Source organism: Lissotriton vulgaris, unplaced genomic scaffold, assembly GCF_964263255.1.
Source record: "Lissotriton vulgaris unplaced genomic scaffold, aLisVul1.2 SCAFFOLD_1632, whole genome shotgun sequence".
NCBI lineage: Eukaryota > Metazoa > Chordata > Amphibia > Caudata > Salamandridae > Lissotriton > Lissotriton vulgaris.
Genome location: NW_028249544.1, coordinates 143,087 through 166,702, shown reverse-complemented (window position 1 = coordinate 166,702; position 23,616 = coordinate 143,087). Strand labels below are relative to the sequence as shown.

General features: G+C 48.7%; 1 protein-coding gene across 3 annotated transcripts in view; it reads right to left on the bottom strand.

Annotated features, from left to right (window-relative positions):
* Positions 1 to 23,616, bottom strand: part of LOC147663549 (E3 ubiquitin-protein ligase RNF170-like) — a 275,354-nt gene that overhangs the window by 189,098 nt on the left and 62,640 nt on the right. The window lies entirely within an intron of this gene.

The window sequence follows — 23,616 nt, the reverse complement described above, 5'->3', positions numbered from 1 at the left end:
ACCACATATGCTCAAATAAACCATACATGACACTGAATATTATATTTGTATGTAGTCAAAAAGCCAAACAATATATCACAAAATGGCATTGGACAACTGTTTTTCTGAAATAAATTAAGCAAGGCTAAAAAGGGGTGATAAGATGTAAGTTAGCTATGATGGTTCAAGTTTCAGTCCCATGTCAATGTACACTTTCAACACACAAAAAATAGCTTTTTCCATTACAGGCATTACTTTACAAACTAGCCGTTAGGATTGCCCATTACAGATGGGCAGAGGGAGTGGCCAGTCATTTACATATAGTGTGGGGGAGGATTCTTCTGATCTGCTATTTGATACCGTTTGAAGGGGACTGCTAGGAAACAGAGCCAGGAAGTAGACCTCGAAAACTGTTTTGCGCTCTCAGACTGGAGAAAATAATTAAATCGAAGGTTGAGTTGATTGAACTGTTTGCTTTATCAGTAATGTCGTATCTTTATATGTTTACCAATTCTGCGCTCCTGGCCACTTTCGGAGCCAGCAGTCAATGGCCTATTCCCGACTCCATTTTGATAATGTTTATTTTGCATGTGCTGATGAAGATGTTAATCTGTCAATGGATTACAATAACATGCTCAAACTTTTTGATATAAAATATTAGCAATCCATAAATTTATTAAAGAAAATACTTGTCTGGCTTGCATTGTATTGCCTTTATGTCGGTCTCTGGCTAGCCAAAGTCTGAAAGGTTTGCAGGGCTGGGTAACAGTCATTAGGAGGTTTCATATAATGCAAAACATGTAGACGTTCCTGAATTACTACCCAGCAGCACTTGGTGTGGTGAGACACAGGTCACGCCTACAATGGCCAACAGCAAACAGACAGGTTCCAAAACACTGAGCTGCAATGAAAAAGCGAGGGCTGGCTGATAGTGTCCGATAAAATGAAGCCACAAGGATGCCTGAATGGAAGCATATTTTCAAGTCAGCTTTACTATTAGTAGGCTGACAAAACACAGGGATAGTCAGGGCAATTAAAAAATAATTTTCAAAAAAGCCTGTACGGTTGTGTATGGATGATTCCTATCAAAGGTCTGGGTCTGAAAGGCTGGATAGCCTCGTTCAGGTTCGGTCACGGCAGACCACACATTCCTGTAGAGAAGACTAATATAGCCTCCCAAAAGGCTTCCATAAGAGGCCAAAATGACCAGAATCTGAAATGGATGCTCCAGGTTTGACTGACGTTCTTGAACAGGGTATAGTTGCATGATGTTTTGAGCCAATGTAGAGCTCCTCAGAAAGGTGTATTTATGTGTTCTAGGTGAATACATTATCTTAAATGTATTGTTACTTTTTTGTAAAGAGCTACAAGCAGTAGAAGCGATCTCAAAGTACTAAGGATGCAACAGAGTTAGGAGGAGTGAATTACAAGAGATAATAGGTAGCGCAGCAACGATGTTTGAGGTTTACATGATTCAGATTCAGCCAAACAAAAAGGATTATGTGGGTCTAGAACTGCCAGGTCATGCCCGGCATACAAAATAAGCAAGTGGACAGATAAGATCCGACAGAGATGAATGGTGTCCTAGTGGAATCGTCCTGGACACTACTGCTGTAAAGACCTCGTGGTTAGCCTTCCCTATTAGTTCAAAGGCCCTCAATCGATACTGCCCAGTTTCTGGCATCTGAGCAGGCCTAAGCAGGAAGCACGCAAACAAAAATACTAAAACAAACAATTGCATAAAAGTAAATTTACTTGAGGATGATAAACAATTATCTGAAGGTCACCCAGTAAAATCCAAATAAGAATAGTCAGCAACACATTTGTAATACCATCTCCCTACCTTGGTCCCAGTTCCTAGGATCTTCTCCCCACCACTCACAGGAGAGAGTTATCAAGAGAATCTTCTAATTTCCCCATGCAAAGACTAATAATAATTCTAGCCAAGACCAGACCATGCTAAAAGCTATACCTAGGCCTCCAGACTAACCTAATCAAAAGACTTTAAAAAAGTTAAAATTGGAGAGGCCGCACACCTTAGCTGAGTGGCAGGGTCCGCGAGGTGTGGTCTCGAAGATGCAGCGGAGCGAGCCACGCAGCCCGCTGAAGGGCCCGGCCTCCTCTTTTCCTGGCTTTGGTACAGGCAGTCGGCTCTCTTGGCCCAGAGCACCCTTGCCTCAGTGCACACCTGCTTGGCCTGCGCAGCTGTGTCGCCATATGAGAGACTGGGGGGAAACGGCTGCTTGGAAAAAGCGAGCGCTCACAGGGGAGGCCGCCAAGAGAGCGGCTGTGGCCTTCTTGGTGCAAAGTGAGTGCCCCCAGGGGGGGGGGGGAGGAAATCAGGAGGAACCCACTCGGCGGTGAGCAGGCTGCGGAAAAGAAGCTAACAGCTCTCGACAGCAGTGCCTGACTCACTGGGTCAGAAGGGAATGAGTAGGTAGAGAAGACTTTGGGCCTCCCACACTTGTTTGCAGGGGACTTTCCTTCCTACTCCTCTGGAGCCACCTTTGAGGCTGTCTGAATGCGGCACTGGCCCAAGCTCTTGAACTGCAACACATTTCCACCCCCCTGCCACAGGGTGCTCCTTGCAGTGTGCATGGAGCCCTGTGCACCTGGGGATGCTCATGCCCCAATCAAGGAGAGTCTGGTGGGCCCATCACAGCACTGGTGGCTTTGAGCCGATTCCTGTGGGGTGGGCAGAGTTAAGTGCTACTCATGCTGCCCCAACTGGGGAACTGGTGGGCCCAGCTCCCTCGCCCTCCACCCCTCACACAATAGCCAAGGATAAACCGGCTCCATAAAAGAGCAAAGGTGATCATTTCGAAAAATCCTTTCCCCTGCCAGAATCTACACCCTCTAAAGGTTTGAACCCTTCAGCCATGGAGGCCTCAACGCAGAGACAGCTAGTAGATAATGCAGCCTTACTACTTGCCATCCAGGAGTCCAGGTCAGTACTAGAGACTAAAATTGGGGAAGTCGGGCGGATGTCTCACTCATCCATCAGGATTTGCTCAGCATGACTGGCTGGGTCACTGAGGCAGAGGGGCGTATCTCGGCCCTGGAGGATGATGCTGTGCAAGCACTGCAGCAAACGATCCATACTTTGCAAGTTGCAAAGTCGGATATGGAACATTATATTGATGTCGAGGTTCGCACCCGTCGCAACAATTCACACTTCGTGGGCTTCCCGGTGGGAGCTGAGGGGCCTGATGGAGAGACATTCCAAGAAACATGCCTGTGAAACTTTTCTACCAGATTACCAGTTATCCTGTTTTCTTGCTGAACACACCCACATAGCATTATCGCAGTTCCCAGCCACCGGAGAGGGCTATTATTGTTAGATATCTAAACCACCATGACCTGGTTCTGCCCTCAGCAGGCCTGATGGGAGACACCCACTCTGAATCTTTCAGAATCCTAATTTTCCCATACTATACCAAGTCGGTCCAATCCCAAAGCAAATCCTTTGAACCGGAAATAGCTTTGTGACATGGGTATCCTCTATATGAGACTCATCCAAGCCAAACTGAAGGTGAGCTTCCAGAAGAAGCCATTTTTTTTTATCACAGAGACAGAGCGTGAAAGTGGGTAGAGGAGCAACCCCCACGTATGGCCCCAACCAGATCAAGTCCTTGAAATGACGTTGGCCCGGGCACAGGCACAGGCAACAACAAGTGCATGGAGGACCGGAGCTCTTGCAGGCGCAGGAACAGTAGAGGTTGATCTTGTAGGTGAAAACTTCGCAATCTCAGCATCCAAGGATGCTCGAGGGTCACAGTAACCACCAGACTCGATGGCTAGCAGAAGGCCTGCGTGGCCCTGGCTGTACCATGCTGGGCCGGCTTAACATTGTCAGATGCCGGCTGAGGTCAACAGTGAATAACGAAGAGGAACACCCCACGTTTTCATTGTTCACTTATTTCTGGGATAGATGGTAATATCTGATGGGCGACAGATGCTTCTGGGGGGATGTGTAGGGGGCGTGCTTGTTAGTGGTGGGGGGGGGGGGGAGTGGATTTTGTTATGTGCTGCTTGTTCTGTTCAGTTCTGTTTACTGTTTTTATCTGTACAAGGTATGAAAAACTGCTCCATCCGTGCATAGCGTTCACCCAACACAAGTCCTACCTTCTTTCAATTGGCCCCCATAGTAAAGTATTAACCTGGAATGTTAATGGTCTCTCCTTGACAAAGTAAGTAGAGGTGCAGTTTTGTGCTACATTAAACAACACTCGCCGGGAGAGTGATTGCTCCAGGAAACCCACCTGTTGGGTGCCAATAGTCTCTTCCTTGCTCATTAAGGCTCTATGAGGGTGTTACACGCCGGCTTCATCAGGGGAGCGATAGGAGTGGCAAAACTCTTACATCATTCATGTCCACTTGCTATGATTAACTCTCATTGGGATACACTGGGTTATCTCCTTCTGGAAGGAAGACTGGAGGGGTGGTCGTGGACCATAGGCAGTGTATACGTGCCCCCAGCATTGCTGACCACCATACGGGCGGATCTTTCTGAAAGTGCTGCTGCAGACACAACTTGGCGCTCTCATATTGGAGGCTGACTTTAACGCAATCATGGACAGAACACTCAACACATCCTCAGACCATACTTCCTCCAGGATGCTGGCAATCAAGCGATGGGCACACTCCCTCGTGCCGAATGATGTTTGATGTCATCTGAATAAATTTTTCCTCAAAAGTCCGCACATTATCTCTTTGTAATATTTTTTTAAGTTTCATCTATCATTAGTACAGAAATGGCCAATAACACATAAGGAACAAGGACAGCTCTGAAAATACAGTTATAAGTTTTGGGTTTAATAATACTTCAGCTATAACATAACCTTGTAAGCGTAAGAGGGCTATTCCTGTAATCCCCAAAGCACAACCACCATCTGGCTAACTATTCTCTCTTTGACCACCTAGAAATTGAAACACGTACCAACGGTCACTGGTAAACCCTCTAGAATTAATTTTTGGAACATCCCTAGCTAAAAGACACATCAGTTGCTAGATAAAACTCATATGTGATTTTCCTCCTAAACCATTGAGAAAACGTTATGCTGGCTCAACTTGTGTGAAAAGCATTAAGATTTCCTCCATGCCCTCAATAGACAACGAACCAACCCAATAACTGAACATGTAACTTTAACAGACCAGTTCTTATTTCTTACAATGGCTTTCTTCTGTGGTAGATCTAGATCTGAGTCAGGAAAAGGACTATAACCCTTTCCCTCTCATAACTTACATCTTAAAACATTCCCACCACCCTCTAAATCCGTTCTCTTTAGTGGACTTTTGATGGCCCAATTCTGTGGTTCATCTAGATGGTAGCATATCGTAAGTAACTTAAAATTTGGGCCCTTCTCCTTTATTTAGTGTCTTCGCAATGAAACTCTTAACAAATGTTTTTGAGATCATTGCTCACAGCGAGGGATGATATATGCAACACTGTGATGTTTTTTAAGTCATTTGCCTAACATCTGCATTTCATTCTTTACACTTCACTCCAAGCCCATAGTTTCTAATGTTGCTTGACAAGACCCTTCACTTTGCACAATGTCAACCTAGAATGCCCCCACTTTCTTGAAAACCCTCAACAAATGAACCTCTTGTGCCACTGTCTTCCAAGGTGAGCTCCACTAAGGTACATCTTTATTCATAATTGGCCATCTTTCACTGATGGGTTCTATTCAAAATAGGAACACTACAAGAGTTGGGTAAACTCAAGGTCCCCAACGTTTACTTAAGCTTTGCATTTCGGCCATTGTTTGCTTTGTTGGCTCCAAATGCTAACTCAGTTATCTATTGTGCCTTGCATCTGTCCACTTTCAAGCCATCTCCATGACGTGCCTCCAGTGTGCTCAAATCACTACCTCTCCAACCCTTCTCTCCTCCTACTACCTCTCTCAAAGTAATTGGCCCAAGGCCTTCAAGGAGAGTACAGGGCAGATTGCAGACAAGTAGCCACACCCTCTTGTCTTTCTTTTCGTTCTCTCCCACCAGTTGGCACAGGTCCACAACCACCTTTGGTACAACAGCTGTTTGCAAGCCTTTTATCTTCATTACTACTACCCTATCTGCCTGTGGTACTTCTGCATAGCTCCGGCGACAGCAGCACGTTGGTTTGAAGCTGAGTTAAGGCAGATGATTATTGCTGCCAAACTGCTGCAAATAGGGGAAGGGAACGGAATTGCTGCATGTCAATTTCCTTTCAAATGAGGTGTTTTGAATCTGTTTTTCACAAAAAGGACAGATCCTAACTGCTACATCTCCCTTAGGCTGAGGCAAGACCCAGCATTCACCCAAGGCAGGGCACTTTTTACCAATGCACCCTTAAATAATATCACATTTGAGCACGTCTTACCACCCCTGGTACAGCAAGACTTCAACTCAAAACAAACAGCACCTTTTGAAAAGGTGTTTTATTAAAAAAAATGCAAAGACTCTATCACTTTTAGAATAAGGCTTGGGGTTTTTTACATAATACTCTCTAAACAAAGGCTATCTCAGATACCAAATGCATAAGATTCAAATATATGTAGCAAACTTATAATCTAAAGGCATGAATCAATAACTGAGCAACCTATAATACTGATTAATAAACAAGTAGTAGCAGATATAAGATAAGACATACTGGGCGTCCTGCTAGAGATCAGAAAAATAAACAAACAAACACCCACACACACACACACACACCCACACATACACGCTTTGGAATACTACCCCATCGTCAGTTCTGGCGACGGGGGTAGCATTCCACCCTTCTAGAGGGAGAAGACATGTTGTTCCTACTGATCCCGGTTAAAGTTAACCAGAGCCTCAGCATCACAAAATGGATGCTGCAGCCACAGACACAAGTCTGACCTCCTGCAGCTGGGAGTCCTTCCAGCGAGGGAGGCTTGGACAATAGGTTTCCTGCCTTGGGAGGTGCTAGCACCACCCCAGATAGGCTATAGTGTATTGGGGCAGAGAGGGCTGAAAGAAATGAGACACTTCCTGGGCCACACTAGGTGTCCCATGCATAGTCCAGTTCAAACCGGTGCTGGGGCACTCCAGCCCAAGCTCTGGCACAAAACTGGACAAAAGGAAAGGTGTGTAACCACCCCCTTCCCAGGCACCATCCAGCGATCAACGGCTTGCTTTGTTGACGCTCCTGCCGGAGCCAGAGCCTGACAAGACCCAAGCTTCCAGACTTCCTTCAGCTCGATCCACAGCCCCAGCAAAGCTGAGACCCGTGGAGGCGACGCGAGACGTGAGACCGGCCATCTTGGAAAGTCAACAAATTGCTTTCCATGCATCTTCTGAGGCATCCTCGAAGCTGTGCATTGGGGATTCAGAAGCCCCAGCCCCGAATAACATCTGCACCGAAGATCAGCCCTCCACACTCGACGAGTTCTGAGTGGGGCCCTTCTGCATTTTCCTGCTCAACGCGTCTGATCGGTCACTTGCCCGTTGGCTGGTGGCCATCTTGGCGACGAAACTTTGAATCTACACCGCTGTTCTGGTTGCTCCAGACTGACCCTTGCTTCCCTGAAAAGAAGAAGCCCATCAGACCTTGCTGGTCGGATTAAAAAGCCATCTTCAATTCCTGCGTGGGTTGCCTTTGCCAAGGCTTGTTGACTCCAATCCGGAAGCCGACACCGCCGACAGCGAGAGCCTTCGGGGACAGCCCGTGCCTGACTCCTGGTCGTCGTCGACGCCTCCTGGTCAACGTGGCTGCAGAGACAAGCTTTACGTCATCACCTGATTGCTTCGCGACATCGCCTGCTTCCTTCCTGGTTCCTTCCTGGTCACTGGCTAGTGACCCGGACTCTGTCCCCTCTGCTTTCAGGTACTCTTCATCCTTGATCCGCCCTTGGATCCAACCGGACACTTTTCTCCTGGTCGCCTGCAACATCTTTCTTCGAGGCTCCATAGGATTCAGCGACGAAACCTGACACACTTTGACACCTATATACCCGCTTCCTGTGGGTGAGGTAACGCGAGTACTCCGGTGCTCCTGTGGGTATTGACTATCCTAGTGTCTAGGTTTTAAGTAGCTTTCATCGAGTCCAGTCAGAAGTGCCCTAAAATAACTACTTTCTAATTCTTTCGTTCCCATTCCAACTCTAAGGTAAATTGCGTGCGAGTAAAGACTCTGCACACGCCTCCCGTGGGCCCCCTACTTCCTATCCTTTGGTAGTACAGTGTAGCCCCAGCGATTCCCTAGGCCCTAGGCCTATCCATTTTCCGTGACGTGGTTCCTATACCACTATTTTAGTATCTGGTTTAGCGTGCCCCTAGGGCCCTACTGCATTTTGTGCAACTTATTGTATGATAATTAAGTATCTTGTTATGTGCTTGTGCCTCTGACCTCATAAAGAGTTCAGAGGGGTTGTTTAGAAATAAATACATATATATTTTATATATATCCTGTGTGGTGTCCTTTCAAGTGGTATTAAAGGGGCTGCATATGGTAAAACAGCTGGCTTTACATGCCCTCTTGAGTTTAGCCTAAGACTGCTTTGTCCATGCTACCACTAGGATAGCTGGTCTATAAGGTTGATTTTACAACCATCACCATAAGGGTTGTTTGGACTGGTGCAAGGTGCTCCCTAGAATAGTGAACATCATATACCAGGCCAACTTCTCACATTGGTGTGCAGCGGTTGGGATTTGAGCTTGCTGTTGTTTTACCAATTGTAATCTTTGCAATATCATTTGAAAGATCACATAGGTACCTATAGGTACATATAATAAGACGTAGAATACTTAAGTTCTACTGAACTTAGTTGTTGTAGAGCAAAGGGCCGAGCACACCCTACTACAACTCCTAGAGAGGTTTAGTAGGAAAACACTTAGTGTAGGTAGGTGCACACACCCACACCTCACTAGATCATGTCTGGCACAGGTGAACCAAGTGGATCTCTACCTGAGTTGAGTGACCCTCCCAGGGCACCCTCCAAATTTGATATACTCAGTTTCAGAGAACTGAGACACTTGTGTACCACAAGAAAGCTGAAACAAGGGTCTAACCCTACCCTTCAGCAAATGATAGAACTCTTAGAGGAATCTGAAGTTCTAAAAGCCTCTGGTTCAGGTCCTACAGGAAATGAAGATGAGGTCCTTGTGAGAAGGTGGCCTGATATGCAGTGCTCACTATTCTAGTGAACACTATGTATCAGTCCAACAACCCTCATTGATGATTGGTTGTAAGTCAACCTTATAGACCAGCTATCCTAGTAGCATGGATACGAGCAGTCTAAGGCTAAAGACTCAAGAGGGCGTGTTAAGCCAGCGGGTTTACCACACATATACCCCTTGAATACCCAGTGAAAGGACACCACACAAGTGTTATGAAAATAAACAGTGTATTTATTTAAATCACAACAGCCCTGTACTCTTTATGAGGACAGGGTACTAAGCACAACACAAAACTCTTACGAAAATACTTAAGTTAGCACAGTATATACAAATGCCCGAGGGGCACGGAAAACCATATACTCTGAAAGTGGAATGCGAAATTACTAGCAGGTAAGTACAGTACTAATAGGCTTAGGAATCACTAGGACTTGACTATAGAACCTTCAGATTACTTATAGGAGGCCTAGGGGACTCGGGTGCAGAGTGGGCACTCTCACGCGTGATGCGGGACAAAGTCTATGGTAGCTAGTAATGACAAAGTTAGTGTTCTCGGGCGAACCCGACCTGGTAGGAGGAAAACGAAAGTGGATTCTGACCCTTGGATAGTGAGGCTATGCTGGGGCACCGAAATGCCGAAGTTACCTAGCCCAGGGGCTGCAGCTGCATAGGTCTCAAAAGACGTCGGGAATCCTCGTAGACGGACCAGGAGCCTGGAAGAAAGAAGTTGCTGGCAGGCGACCAGTGAAGAAAGTTCGATGGATCCAAGCCTGGATCGAAGGAAGATGACACCTGAAAGCAGAGGGGACCAAGTTCGAGACTACTAGCCAGTAGTCAGGTGGCACCAGGAGGGCACCGGATGGTAGTCACCTCGACTAGGTGAGTGGGTGACGCTGTGCTCGCAGATCTCACGGACCAGGAGGCGTTGTCGGCGACCAGGATGGAGGAGCGAGCTGTCCCACGATGGATGAAGCTGTCGGCGTCGCTGGACCCAGGATTGGGCAACAAAGCCTTGGCAAATTCAAGCGCACGCGGTGGACTCAAAATGGCGTCTGGAGTGGACCAGGAATGTCCGGGGTGCCTTTCTTGAAGAAGGAAGCAAGGGCCAGTCTGGAGCAACCAGACCAGCAGCAGTGATGTCGTCGGGCGTCGTGAAGAAGGCCACAAGCCAGCCGGCTAGTAGCCACACAGCGCGGTGAGCACGCAAAAGCAGAAGGGCCCCACGCAGATCGTGGAGATGCTGGAGGGCTGATCTTCGGTGCTGGAGCTGCTCAGGGTTGGGGCTTCTCGGACCCCAAAGCACTCACCAGTGGAGCACACGGTGGGCTTGTTGCAAAGAAGTCGTGCAGTCTTGGCGATCGTCGGTCCCTCGAGGTCTCGTCGCACTCACAGTTCTCAGCTTTGCTGTAGAGGTGAGTAGAGGTCAGAGGTGCCAGGGAAGCCGGGTCTCATCGAGCTGGGTCGTCGGATTCGTGAAGAAGGACTTGCAGCAGACCGCAGTGTTCTTAGGATGGTGCCTGCGGATGCAGGGTGACTACTCCTTAGCCACAAGGGAGAATCTTGAAGAAGGAAATCTTGATGTCTTTCGCAGAAAGTCGGGTCTTGATTCCAAAGATGATCTAATTTGAACAGGGGGCCCGCTCCCATCTTTATACTAAAAAAGGGGGCTGACCCGGTGACTAGGTCCTGCCTATGGGTGGGACTAGGAGGGGGGTGGTTACACCCCTCTGCCATGCCGGACTTTCCCCAGGCCAGGGGCTGGTGTGCCGCTGGAACTGGTTCTGACCGGCCTATGCGTAGTGAGCACCGGGGTGCCACTCAGCAGTCACCTTCCTGTAAAGCCCTGCCTACCCAGGATACACAAAACCATGTCTGGGACGGTGCTAGCACCGCCCCTTACAGGAAACCCTTTGTCCAGGCTCCCCTCGCTGGAAGGACTCCCAGCTGCAGGGGGTCAGACTCGTGTCTGTGGTGGCAGCATCCATTTTGTGGAGCTGAGGCTTTGTTTAACTTTAACCGGGGTTCACAGTTACATACATGTCGTGTCCCTCTAGAAGGGTGGAATGCTAACCCCGTCGCCAGAATTGGCGAGGGGTTAGTATTCCAATTCTTATGACACCTTACTCGACATGTTTTGATAAAGCAATACCAAAGTTAGCATTTAACCGAGAGGATTATAATGCACTTAAGAGTATATGGTATGCGATATCATGGAACAGCTATTAGGACTTGGTTCCGCAAGCTGCAGACAGGCTCAGCTCATGCCAGAGCACCACCTCACCCGATTCCAAGCACTCTGCCTTCAGGATTGTCAGGGCCTGCCATAGGAGTGACTGATAGGAATCTGTGTGTCCATTTTTAGGGTTAGATATAGGTATACTATATCTACAGCAAAGGGTGATTACACTACTTTGCCCCAGCTGTCATGCAGCCAGTTGTGTCAAATTTAGGAGGCCAGCCAGGGGTGGCATAATACATGCTTCAGCCCCTGGTAGGCCCTGGGTACACCTATGCCCTGAATTACAGGGTCTGATAAGGTGGCCCAGTACCAATTGGAAATGTACCTAAGGTACATGGAATCCATTTTACAGAGAGAGCAGTAGGCCTGGGGCCCTGATTGGCAGGGTCCCAGGTCGACTATGTCAAAAACCAGCTAAAACACAGGGCAAAAAGTTGGGGGCAACCATAGTCAGGAGGTACCTTCCTACACAACCCCCCCCCCCCCCCCAAACGAAAGGAGATAAGGCTATCCTTATCCAGGTAAGCCTCTATTACCTAAGTGGCCATATAAGGAGGGACCAGCTCTGGCTTGGTTTCCCCCTGTGTCATGGTCCACTAGGCAACCCCTCACCCTAAGGGTATCTGAGGGTCTCCACCATAGGGAATCTCTGCCTTTGGTGTGTCTTGGGAAAGAAGAAGGCTGATGCTGGGATGGAGTACTGAAGTGAGGCTCCTCTACCTTTGGGCTCAACTTCCTCCAATCACCATTCATCATGTGTGCCTTTCTTTCTTTAGCTGAGATGCACTGAGCTCTCAGGGTCAGCCTCTGGCTACCTAAAGCTGGAGGCTGAGTCCCTCTGTTTGGCTTACTGGAGGGACAGGTCAGGTCTGGGGTTTTTAGGCCCCATGTTTGGCTGTGCCCAACAGTGTCCAGCTGGGGTGGTCCCTAACTACTTTTAAGGGGGATCCCTCAGGAGTCTGTTTTATTTTCACTTGGCTAGGTTTACCAGCTTCAGTGATCCTAATCTGCTGATTAAGGGGTTCTTTTGGACAGGGGGCCCTTTGGGGTCCACCACTGGCCTCCCTGACCTCTTCAGCCCTGGGCTGACTGAGGCAGGGTAGAGAGGTGCAGGTTACCTGCTCCAGACTGGGTCCCACCTGGGAAGGGTCCACTGCCATCAGGGGCACTGCCAGGCTAGGCCTGACTACCTCTGGGGCAGTTCCTTCAACAGGGGTAGAGTCAGTTCCCTGAGGAGGCTGGCTCTCACCTAGTGTCTGGGAGGGGGAAGACTCTTCTTCCTCCTCAATGCTCTCTGTTTGAGTGGAGTGATCCATTGTTTCAGGCTTCACAACCTCACTATCTGTTTGAGTAGAGGATGAGACCATTTCAACCTTGCCAACCTTTTCAGGAGGGCACTCAGTTTGTGTTTGGGCTGTGACTGTCACAGCCCTCCTATCCTGTTCTGGAAAGTCTGTCTGAGCCTGGGCAGTGGCTACCACTGCCCTTCCAACCTTTTCAGGGAGGAATGGTGCTTGGACTGGGGCGGTAGCTATTACTGCCCCACTAACCTGTTTGGATAGGCCTATCATTCTGGAGTGAGTTTCTTGCTCCACCTCAGCCCATGCTGAGAGTTCCAGGTCATTCCCCAGTAAGCAATCTACAGGTAGGTTATCTGTCACTGCCACTCTCATGGGCCCTGTGACGTTACCCCAGCTGAGCTTGACTACTGCCATGGGATGCCTTCTCTTCACTCCATGAATGTCTGTCACCTGATAGGTAAAACCAGGGGTCAGTTGAGCAGAGGGGACCAGATGGTCAATCACCATGGTGATGCTGGCCCCTGTGTCTCTGAATGCCTCAACTTTCTGACCATTCACTATGACCTCTTGTCTATACTTTCCCAAAATGTGGGGTCCAGTAGTGAAGTTAGCAAACCCCATGCCAGTCTCACAGACAAGAGTGTGGTCAGGGGACCTGGCTAGGCCATAGTCCTCCTGATTGCCCAAAGTAATGCCCACCACATTCTTGGGGGCACTCCCACCACCTGGGGGATTACCACTAGTGGTAACAGGAGGTTTAGGAGTATTACCTGGGGGTATATTTCCCTTATTGCCATTTTTAGGGCAACTGGCATCACTTTTGTAATGGCCCACCTGTTTACAGGTATGGCAATAAGGTTTCTTCTGTTCTGAAGGAGTGTTCTGGGACCCACCACCCTTGTTGGAGTTTTGGGGCCCTTGGGAAGTTTTCTCTGTGGATTTATCCCCACCCTTCTCTTGAGGCTTGGTTGATTCCTTCTTTTGGTCACCACCCTGGTTTTTTGGCCTGACCCTGGTTCTGACCCATTTGTCTGCCCTCTTACCCAATTCCTGTGGAGAGGTCAGATCAGAGTCTACCAGGTGCTGATGTAATAACTGGTTCTGACAATTACTTAAGATTTGCTCCCTCATAATTAGATTGTACAATCCTTTAAAATCAGTAACCTTACTACCCAGTAGCCAGCCTTCAAAAGCCTTAGTGGCACAATCAACAAAGTCAGTCCAAACCTGAGACTGAGTTTTCTGGGTATCTCTGAACAGCATCCTGTATTGTTCAGTGGTTAAACCAAACCCATCAACCAGTGTATTCTTCAGGACTTGGTAATTGTTAGCATCCTCAACTCTAGTAGTGAGGAGCTTATCTCTACCTTTACCATCAAAGGAGAGCCACAAGATAGCTGCCCACTGACTTTGGGGAACACCCTGCACAGTGCAGGCTCTCTCCAAAGCAGTAATCCATTTGTGGATGTCATCCCCTTGTTTAAAGGGGGGCACTATCTTATTCAGGTGCTTTGTATCAAAACTCCTTTCCCTATTGCTAGGTTTATTGCTGCCACCAGTGGGCTGTAGCCCACATAATTCTTGCTCTCTAGCAAAGGCAAGTCTCTCTTTGGCCAGGGCAAGTTCTTCCCTTTCAATCCTCAGTTTGACTGCCCTTTCTTCAGCTTCATACACTCTCCTCTGAGGGGAAGTCATCCCTCTGTGAGAAGAGTTGTGAGAGCCATTGGTTCGAAGGGATCTGTTAGAGCCTCTTGATAGAGACCTAACTCGTCCATTCCCAATGTTAAGCTGACCTGAGAGTGGCCCCAGGGGTCCCCCAGTACCAATCTCATGTCTGCTTAAGTTGGACCTGGTTAGTCTGCTGACTTCTACCTGTCCCTTATCTGCCTCATCCCCTGACAACTGATCCTCATCCTCATCCTCAGCATCATCTGCTTCCTGGAGGGGATGGTCATGGCTATCAAAGGGTCCCTGTAAGGAGGGCATACTGCCATCTGGATTAGAAGGGTCTGGGTTACCAGCCCTACTGGCATCATAAGCCTCTAAGAGACTAATCAGAAAGGAAGTTGTGGGGTTAGACCCCTGTCTTATCTTCCTGGAGGTACACACCTGTCTCAACTCCCTGAAGCTAAGAACAGTATATCTGGAAGTGAGGACCTGTGGAGGGTCCACTGACACAAGGGGAGACTAAGAGTTTCCTCCTTTGTCTGACATACTGTTTCTAGTGTGGTGTAAGTGATGCACCTACCTACACTATGTGTTTGCCTACTGATCCTTTGCTAAGAGCTGCAGCCAATGTGTGCTAAGCCTTGAGGAACTGCAACAGCTGGTTCAGTAGAACTCAGAGTATTCTAAGCTAAGTTATATGTACCTAACAGTACTTATGTGATCTTTCAACAAGATATTCTTAGGATACGTGTGGTAAAACAACAGCAAGCTCAAATCCCAACAGCTGCTCACCAATGTGAGAAGGTGGCCTGATATGCAGTGCTCACTATTCTAGTGAACACTATGTATCAGTCCAACAACCCTCATTGATGATTGGTTGTAAGTCAACCTTATAGACCAGCTATCCTAGTAGCATGGATACGAGCAGTCTAAGGCTAAAGACTCGAGAGGGCGTGTTAAGCCAGCTGTTTACCACACATATACCCCTTGAATACCCAGTGAAAGGACACCAGATAAGTGTTATGAAAATAAACAGTGTATTTATTTAAATCACAACAGCCCTGTACTCTTTATGAGGACAGGGTACTAAGCACAACACAAAACTCTTACGAAAATACTTAAGTTAGCACAGTATATACAAATGCCCGAGGGGCACGGAAAACCATATACTCTGAAAGTGGAATGCGAAATTACTAGCAGGTAAGTACAGTACTAATAGGCTTAGGAATCGCTAGGACTTGACTATAGAACCTTCAGATTACTTATAGGAGGCCTAGGGGACTCGGGTGCAGAGTGGGCACTCTCACGCGTGATGCGGGACAAAGTCTATGGTAGCTAGTAATGACAAAGTTAGTGTTCTCGGGCGAACCCGACCTGGTAGGAGGAAAACGAAAGTGGATTCTGACCCTTGGATAGTGAGGCTATGCTGGGGCACCGAAATGCCGAAGTTACCTAGCCCAGGGGCTGCAGCTGCATAGGTCTCAAAAGACGTCGGGAATCCTCGTAGACGGACCAGGAGCCTGGAAGAAAGAAGTTGCTGGCAGGCGACCAGTGAAGAAAGTTCGATGGATCCAAGCCTGGATCGAAGGAAGATGACACCTGAAAGCAGAGGGGACCAAGTTCGAGACTACTAGCCAGTAGTCAGGTGGCACCAGGAGGGCACCGGATGGTAGTCACCTCGACTAGGTGAGTGGGTGACGCTGTGCTCGCAGATCTCACGGACCAGGAGGCGTTGTCGGCGACCAGGATGGAGGAGCGAGCTGTCCCACGATGGATGAAGCTGTCGGCGTCGCTGGACCCAGGATTGGGCAACAAAGCCTTGGCAAATTCAAGCCCACGCGGTAGACTCAAAATGGCGTCTGGAGTGGACCAGGAGGGTCCGGGGTGCCTTTCTTGAAGAAGGAAGCAAGGGCCAGTCTGGAGCAACCAGACCAGTAGCAGTGATGTCGTCGGGCGTCGTGAAGAAGGCCACAAGCCAGCCGGCTAGTAGCCACACAGCGCGGTGAGCACGCAAAAGCAGAAGGGCCCCACGCAGATCGTGGAGATGCTGGAGGGCTGATCTTCGGTGCTGGAGCTGCTCAGGGTTGGGGCTTCTCGGACCCCAAAGCACTCACCAGTGGAGCACACGGTGGGCTTGTTGCAAAGAAGTCGTGCAGTCTTGGCGATCGTCGGTCCCTCGAGGTCTCGTCGCACTCACAGTTCTCAGCTTTGCTGTAGAGGTGAGTAGAGGTCAGAGGTGCCAGGGAAGCCGGGTCTCATCGAGCTGGGTCGTCGGATTCGTGAAGAAGGACTTGCAGCAGACCGCAGTGTTCTTAGGATGGTGCCTGCGGATGCAGGGTGACTACTCCTTAGCCACAAGGGAGAATCTTGAAGAAGGAAATCTTGATGTCTTTCGCAGAAAGTCGGGTCTTGATTCCAAAGATGATCTAATTTGAACAGGGGGCCCGCTCCCATCTTTATACTAAAAAAGGGGGCTGACCCGGTGACTAGGTCCTGCCTATGGGTGGGACTAGGAGGGGGGTGGTTACACCCCTCTGCCATGCCGGACTTTCCCCAGGCCAGGGGCTGGTGTGCCCCTGGAACTGGTTCTGACCGGCCTATGCGTAGTGAGCACCGGGGTGCCACTCAGCAGTCACCTTCCTGTAAAACCCTGCCTACCCAGGATACACAAAACCATGTCTGGGACGGTGCTAGCACCGCCCCTTACAGGAAACCCTTTGTCCAGGCTCCCCTCGCTGGAAGGACTCCCAGCTGCAGGGGGTCAGACTCGTGTCTGTGGTGGCAGCATCCATTTTGTGGAGCTGAGGCTTCGTTTAACTTTAACCGGGGTTCACAGTTACATACATGTCGTGTCCCTCTAGAAGGGTGGAATGCTAACCCCGTCACCAGAATTGGCGAGGGGTTAGTATTCCAATTCGTATGGCACCTTACTCGACATGTTTTGATAAAGCAATACCAAAGTTAGCATTTAACCGCGAGGATTATAATGCACTTAAGAGTATATGGTATGCAATATCATGGAACAGCTATTAGGACTTGGTTCCGCAAGCTGCAGACAGGCTCAGCTCATGCCAGAGCACCACCTCACCCGATTCCAAGCACTCTGCCTTCAGGATTGTCAAGGCCTGCCATAGGAGTGACTGATAGGAATCTGTGTGTCCATTTTTAGGGTTAGATATAGGTATACTATATCTACAGCAAAGGGTGATTACACTACTTTGCCCCAGCTGTCATGCAGCCAGTTGTGTCAAATTTAGGAGGCCAGCCAGGGGTGGCATAATACATGCTTCAGCCCCTGGTAGGCCCTGGGTACACCTATGCCCTGAATTACAGGGTCTGATAAGGTGGCCCAGTACCAATTGGAAATGTACCTAAGGTACATGGAATCCATTTTACAGAGAGAGCAGTAGGCCTGGGGTCCTGATTGGCAGGGTCCCAGGTCGACTATGTCAAAAACCAGCTAAAACACAGGGCAAAAAGTTGGGGGCAACCATAGTCAGGAGGTACCTTCCTACAGTCCTACCCTCAACAGATGATACCACTGACCCCCTGTCATAGAAGATGATGAGGATGAGGTTGAGGAAGAGTTTGAGGAAGAGGTAGACAGTCAGGTACCAGTCAGAAGACTTAGCCAGGCTAACCTAAGCCACTTTGGGGCTGAGAATGGGACAGCCCCATTCAGGCCTTCAAGTGGGCATAATCAGAGGTATAGGAGGAATAGATCTCACTCAGGTGAATCTCTTCACTCCAATGCTTCTAGGGGTTCTCAGAGTGGAATGACTTCTCAGAGGAGAGAACACCAGACTAGGATGAGGGAGGTCAATCTCAGAAATGAGAGAGAGGAACTTGCCCTAGCCAAGGAGAAACTTGCTTTTGACAGAGAAAGGAAGTAAGGTGGGCTAGAGCCGACTAGTGGCAGCAATATCCAGAAGGATAAAGACAGGTCCTATGATCATAGAAACCCGAGTAAGATTGCTCCCCCTTACCAAGTAGGATACAGAAAAGGGGGTGGTGATGAACAGAGTGTCTGAATTAAGCAGACCACTCTTACCCAGTCCAAAGATCAGGGCTTGATCCATCACCGTTATTTATCTCACTGCACCATCCCAGCTCAGAACCTGGCTATATGCAAATCAGTCTGTCCCTGGCCCAGTGCATCATGGGAACAGGGCAGACTAAACTACCAAGCCAATTCTTCACCAGAAAGGAGACAAGCTACCGGGGACCGGTTTCTGGCAATTCAGCCGTCTTCGGCCCGGCTTGCTTGAATCCTGATGGTGCAGTGAGAAAGGGACTCATGTCTGAGTATACCCTTCCACGCTTATGGTGGACAAAAATGATTCAGAAAAGGGAGTGGTGATGAACAGAGTGTCTGAATTAAGCAGCCGGGCCGAAGACGGCTGAAATGCCAGAAACCGGTCCCCGGTAGCTTGTTTCCTTCCCAGTATAAGAATTGGCTTGGTAGTTTGGTCTGCCCTGTTCCCATGATGCACTGGGCCAGGGTCAGACTAATTTGCATATAGCCAAGTTCTGAGCTGGGATGGTGCAGTGAGCTAAAAAAACGGTGATGGATCAAGCCATGATCTTTGGACTGGGTAAGAGTGGTCTGCTTAATTCAGACACTCTGTTCATCACCACTCCCTTTTCTGAATCATTTTTGTCCACCATAAGCGTGGAAGGGTATACTCAGATGTGAGTCCCTAGCTCATTGCACCATCAGGATTCAAGCAAGCCGGGCCGAAGACGGCTGAAATGCCAGAAACCGGTCCCCGGTAGCTTGTTTCCTTCCCAGTATAAGAATTGGCTTGGTAGTTTGGTCTGCCCTGTTCCCATGATGCACTGGGCCAGGGTCAGACTAATTTGCATATAGCCAAGTTCTGAGCTGGGATGGTGCAGTGAGCTAAAAAACGGTGATGGATCAAGCCCTGATCTTTGGACTGGGTAAGAGTGGTCTGCTTAATTCAGACACTCTGTTCATCACCACTCCCTTTTCTGAATCATTTTTGTCCACCATAAGCGTGGAGAGTATACTCAGATGTGAGTCCCTAGCTCATTGCACCATCAGGATTCAAGCAAGCCGGGCCGAAGACGGCTGAAATGCCAGAAACCGGTCCCCGGTAGCTTGTTTCCTTCCCAGTATAAGAATTGGCTTGGTAGTTTGGTCTGCCCTGTTCCCATGATGCACTGGGCCAGGGTCAGACTAATTTGCATATAGCCAAGTTCTGAGCTGGGATGGTGCAGTGAGCTAAAAAACGGTGATGGATCAAGCCCTGATCATTGGACTGGGTAAGAGTGGTCTGCTTAATTCAGACACTCTGTTCATCACCACTCCCTTTTCTGAATCATTTTTGTCCACCATAAGCGTGGAAGGGTATACTCAGATGTGAGTCCCTAGCTCATTGCACCATCAGGATTCAAGCAAGCCGGGCCGAAGACGGCTGAAATGCCAGAAACCGGTCCCCGGTAGCTTGTTTCCTTCCCAGTATAAGAATTGGCTTGGTAGTTTGGTCTGCCCTGTTCCCATGATGCACTGGGCCAGGGTCAGACTAATTTGCATATAGCCAAGTTCTGAGCTGGGATGGTGCAGTGAGCTAAAAAACGGTGATGGATCAAGCCCTGATCTTTGGACTGGGTAAGAGTGGTCTGCTTAATTCAGACACTCTGTTCATCACCACTCCCTTTTCTGAATCACCCTTACCAATTAGGGGATGACATCCACAAATGGATAACTGCTTTGGAGAGGGCCTGCAAAGTACAACAGGTACCCCAAAGTCAGCGGGCAGCAATCTTGTGGCTCTCCTTTTCAGAAAAAGGTAGAGATAAGCTCCTCACAGTTAGTGATGATGATGCTAACAATTACACTGTCCTGAAGAGTGCTCTGATTGATGGGTTTGGCCTAACCACTGAACAGTACGGGTTAATGTTCAGAGATACCCAGAAGACACAGACTCAGGACTGGACTGATTTTGTTGATTGTGCCACTAAGGCTCTGGAAGGCTGGTTGTTGAGAAGTGAAGTTAAGGACTATACAGGATTGTATAATTGGATCATGAGAGAGCAAATACTTAACAATTGTCAGAACCAGCTGTTGCATCAACACCTGATTGACTCAGATCTGACCTCTCCCCAAGAATTGGGAAAGAAGGCAGACAAATGGGTCAGAACCAGGGTTAAGCAGAAAAACCAGGTCCAAGGTGGTGATCAGAAAAAGGCAGACCAAAAAGATGGGGATCAGAAACCAAAAGACCAGAAGTCTTCTACAGGGCCCCAAAAGTCCAATGAGGGGGGTCCCAAACTTCCAAGAAGAAGAAGAAAGATGGCCAAAGAAACCCTTGGTGTAATTTTTGTAAATCCACTAGTCACTGGACCAGTGACTGCACCAAGAAAGACTCAGCCCCTACCACTGCTGGCCCTAAGGCAACTGCTCTCCCTAGTTCAGCGGGTAGTGGTTGTTCTCAACCCAAGGCGATAGTAGGGTTAACCCTGGGAACTTAAATGGATTCTGGCCTAGTCAGAATACCAACTCAGGCTGTTCTTGTCTGTGATGTGGACATGGCTATGTCCTCTACTGTGAGTCCAGTACTCTGGGCAAGTACAGGCAAACACCTTTAATTAATGACGAAGTGGCTCAGGCCGACAGGGACACATGTCCCAGTGTCACCATGGTGACACCTAACTTTGTGGATCCTGGACAGATTGTACTGGGTGCAGACCTCCCAGTTGAATGTCTGTTGGGCAATGACCTTGAATCCTCAATATGGTCAGAAGTGGAGTATAGGACTCATGCAGAGATGTTAGGTATATCATCATATTTCCTTGCTGTGACCAGGTCACAGGCCAGAAAGTACCACACTGAACAGGCCTTGGATCCTGAAACTATGGACCAAGTGCCACCCAAGAGAAAGAGCAGTAGGGTAAAGGCAGTGCTTCGCCCCCTGCCAATAAGTGAAGTTCAACCTTCCCAGGAGCTGATTTGAGACCCCTGAAGGAACTGTCCCAGAAGAGCTTGAACCTGACCAGGTTGAGTTTCTTGGGACAGGAAGACCTTCAAGGGTAGACTTGATGCAGGCAAAGTTAGACTGTTCCTCTCTTGAACCCCTAAGACAGCAAGCTGCTTCTGAGGCTGCAAGGAATACTACAGGTACCCACAAAGTTTACTGGGATGAAGGACTCCTTTATTCTGAGGCTAGAGACTCCAAGCCTGGTGCTTCCAGGAGGTTGGTCATACCTCAGGCCTTTAGGGGTTTCCTTCTTACCTTAGCCCATGATATTCACTTAGCAGGACACTTGGGCCAGAACAAGACTTGGGACAGGCTTGTCCCTCACGTTCACTGGCCCCATATGTCAGAAGATACTAAGGAGTTTTGTCGCTCCTGTGTAACCTGCCAAGCCAGTGGCAAAGCAGGTGGCACCACAAAGGCCCCCCTCATACCACCATCTGTGGTTGGGGTACTCTTTGAAAGAGTAGGGATTGACATTGTTGGATCAATGGATCCACAAACAGTCTCTGGGCACAGATTTATACTGGTGGTAGTGGATCATGCCACCAGGTATGCAGAAGCTATTCCCCTAAGGACCACAACAGCTCCTGTTGTGGCAAGAGCCCTCCTGGGAGTTTTCTCAAGAGTGGGCTTTCCCAAGGAGGTTGTCTCAGATAGAGGTGCAAACTTCATGTCTGGGTATTTGCAATGTGGAAGGAGTGTGGTGTAAATTATAAATTCACTAAACCCTACCATCCACAGTGCATTGGACTTGTTGAAAGATTCAACAAGACCTTAAAGTGTATGATCAAGGGTTTACCTGAAAAGCTTAGGTGAAGATGGGATATCCTTCTATCATGCCTCCTGGTTGCTTACAGAGAGGTACAACAAAGGGGGGTTGGCTACAGCCCTTTTGAACTTTTGTTTGGGCATCCTGTAAGGGGCCCCCTATGTCTGGTGAAGGAAGGAGGGGAGTTACCTCTCAAAAAGCCTAAACAAGACATAGTGGACTATATACTTGGTCTCCGCTCCAGGATGGCTGAGTATATGGAGAAGGCTTCTAAAAACCTTGAGGCTAGCCAAGAACTTCAAAAAGCTTGACATGACCAAAAGGCTGTGCTGACTGAGTACCAGCCAGGACAGAAGGTGTGGGTGCTGGAGCCAGTGGCCCCAGCAGCACTCCAAGACAAATGGTCTGGACCCCACACAATTGTTGAGAAAAAGGGAGAGGTCATCTACTTGGTGGACCTTGGAACTCCCAGGAGCCCCCACAGGGTGCTCCATGTAAACAGACTCAAAGCCTATGTTGACAGGGCAGACATGGGCTTGCTCATGGCTACAGATGAGGGGCAGGAGGAAGAGAGTGACCCTCTCCCAGACCTGCTGACTCAGAACTCTGATGATGGTTCAGTTGATGGTGTGGCCTTAGCTGGCAGCCTCACTGACCAGCAGCAACAGGACTGCAGACAAGTTCTACAGTCCTTCAGACATATGTTTTCTTTAACACCTAGTCAGACTAACTGGTGGACCCATGAGGTGGACACTGGTGACAGTCTGCCTGTGAAGAATAAGATCTACAGGCAACCTGACCATGTCAGGGACTGTATAAAGACTGAGGTTCAGAAAATGTTGGAACTGGGTGTAATTGAGCCATCAGAGAGCCCATGGGCCAGCCCAGTAGTCCTTGTACCAAAACCTCACACCCAAGATGATAAGAGATAGATGAGGTTCTGTGTGGACTACAGAGGTCTCAATGCTGTCACTAGGACAGATGCTCACCCAATTCCAAGAGCAGATGAACTCATTGACAGACTGGCTTCTGCCAAGTTTTTGAGCACATTTGATTTGACAGCTGGCTATTGGCAAATCAGGTTAGCTGAGGATGCCAAGGCCAAAACTGCTTTCTCAACCCCAGGAGGTCATTATCAATTTGTGGTGATGCCCTTTGGCTTGAAGAATGCACTTGCCACTTTCCAAAGGATGGTGAACCAAGTCCTCACTGGGTTGGATGTCTTTTGTGCAGCTTATCTGGATGATATTGCTGTCTTCAGCTCCACCTGGGAGATCACCTGATCCACCTGAAGGTTTTAGAGGCCCTGCAGAAGGCAGGCCTAACTATCAAGGCCACAAAGTGCCAGATAAGGCAGAGTAAGGTTGTGTACCTGGGCTACCTTGTAGGTGGGGGTCAGGTTCAACCACTGGAGAGTAAGTCAAGTCAAGTCAAGTCAGATAATTTATATAGCGCACTACATACCCAGAGGGTCTCAAGGCGCTAAGGGGGGGGGGGGGGGGGGGGGGGGGGATTACTTGTCAAATATCCACGTTTTAA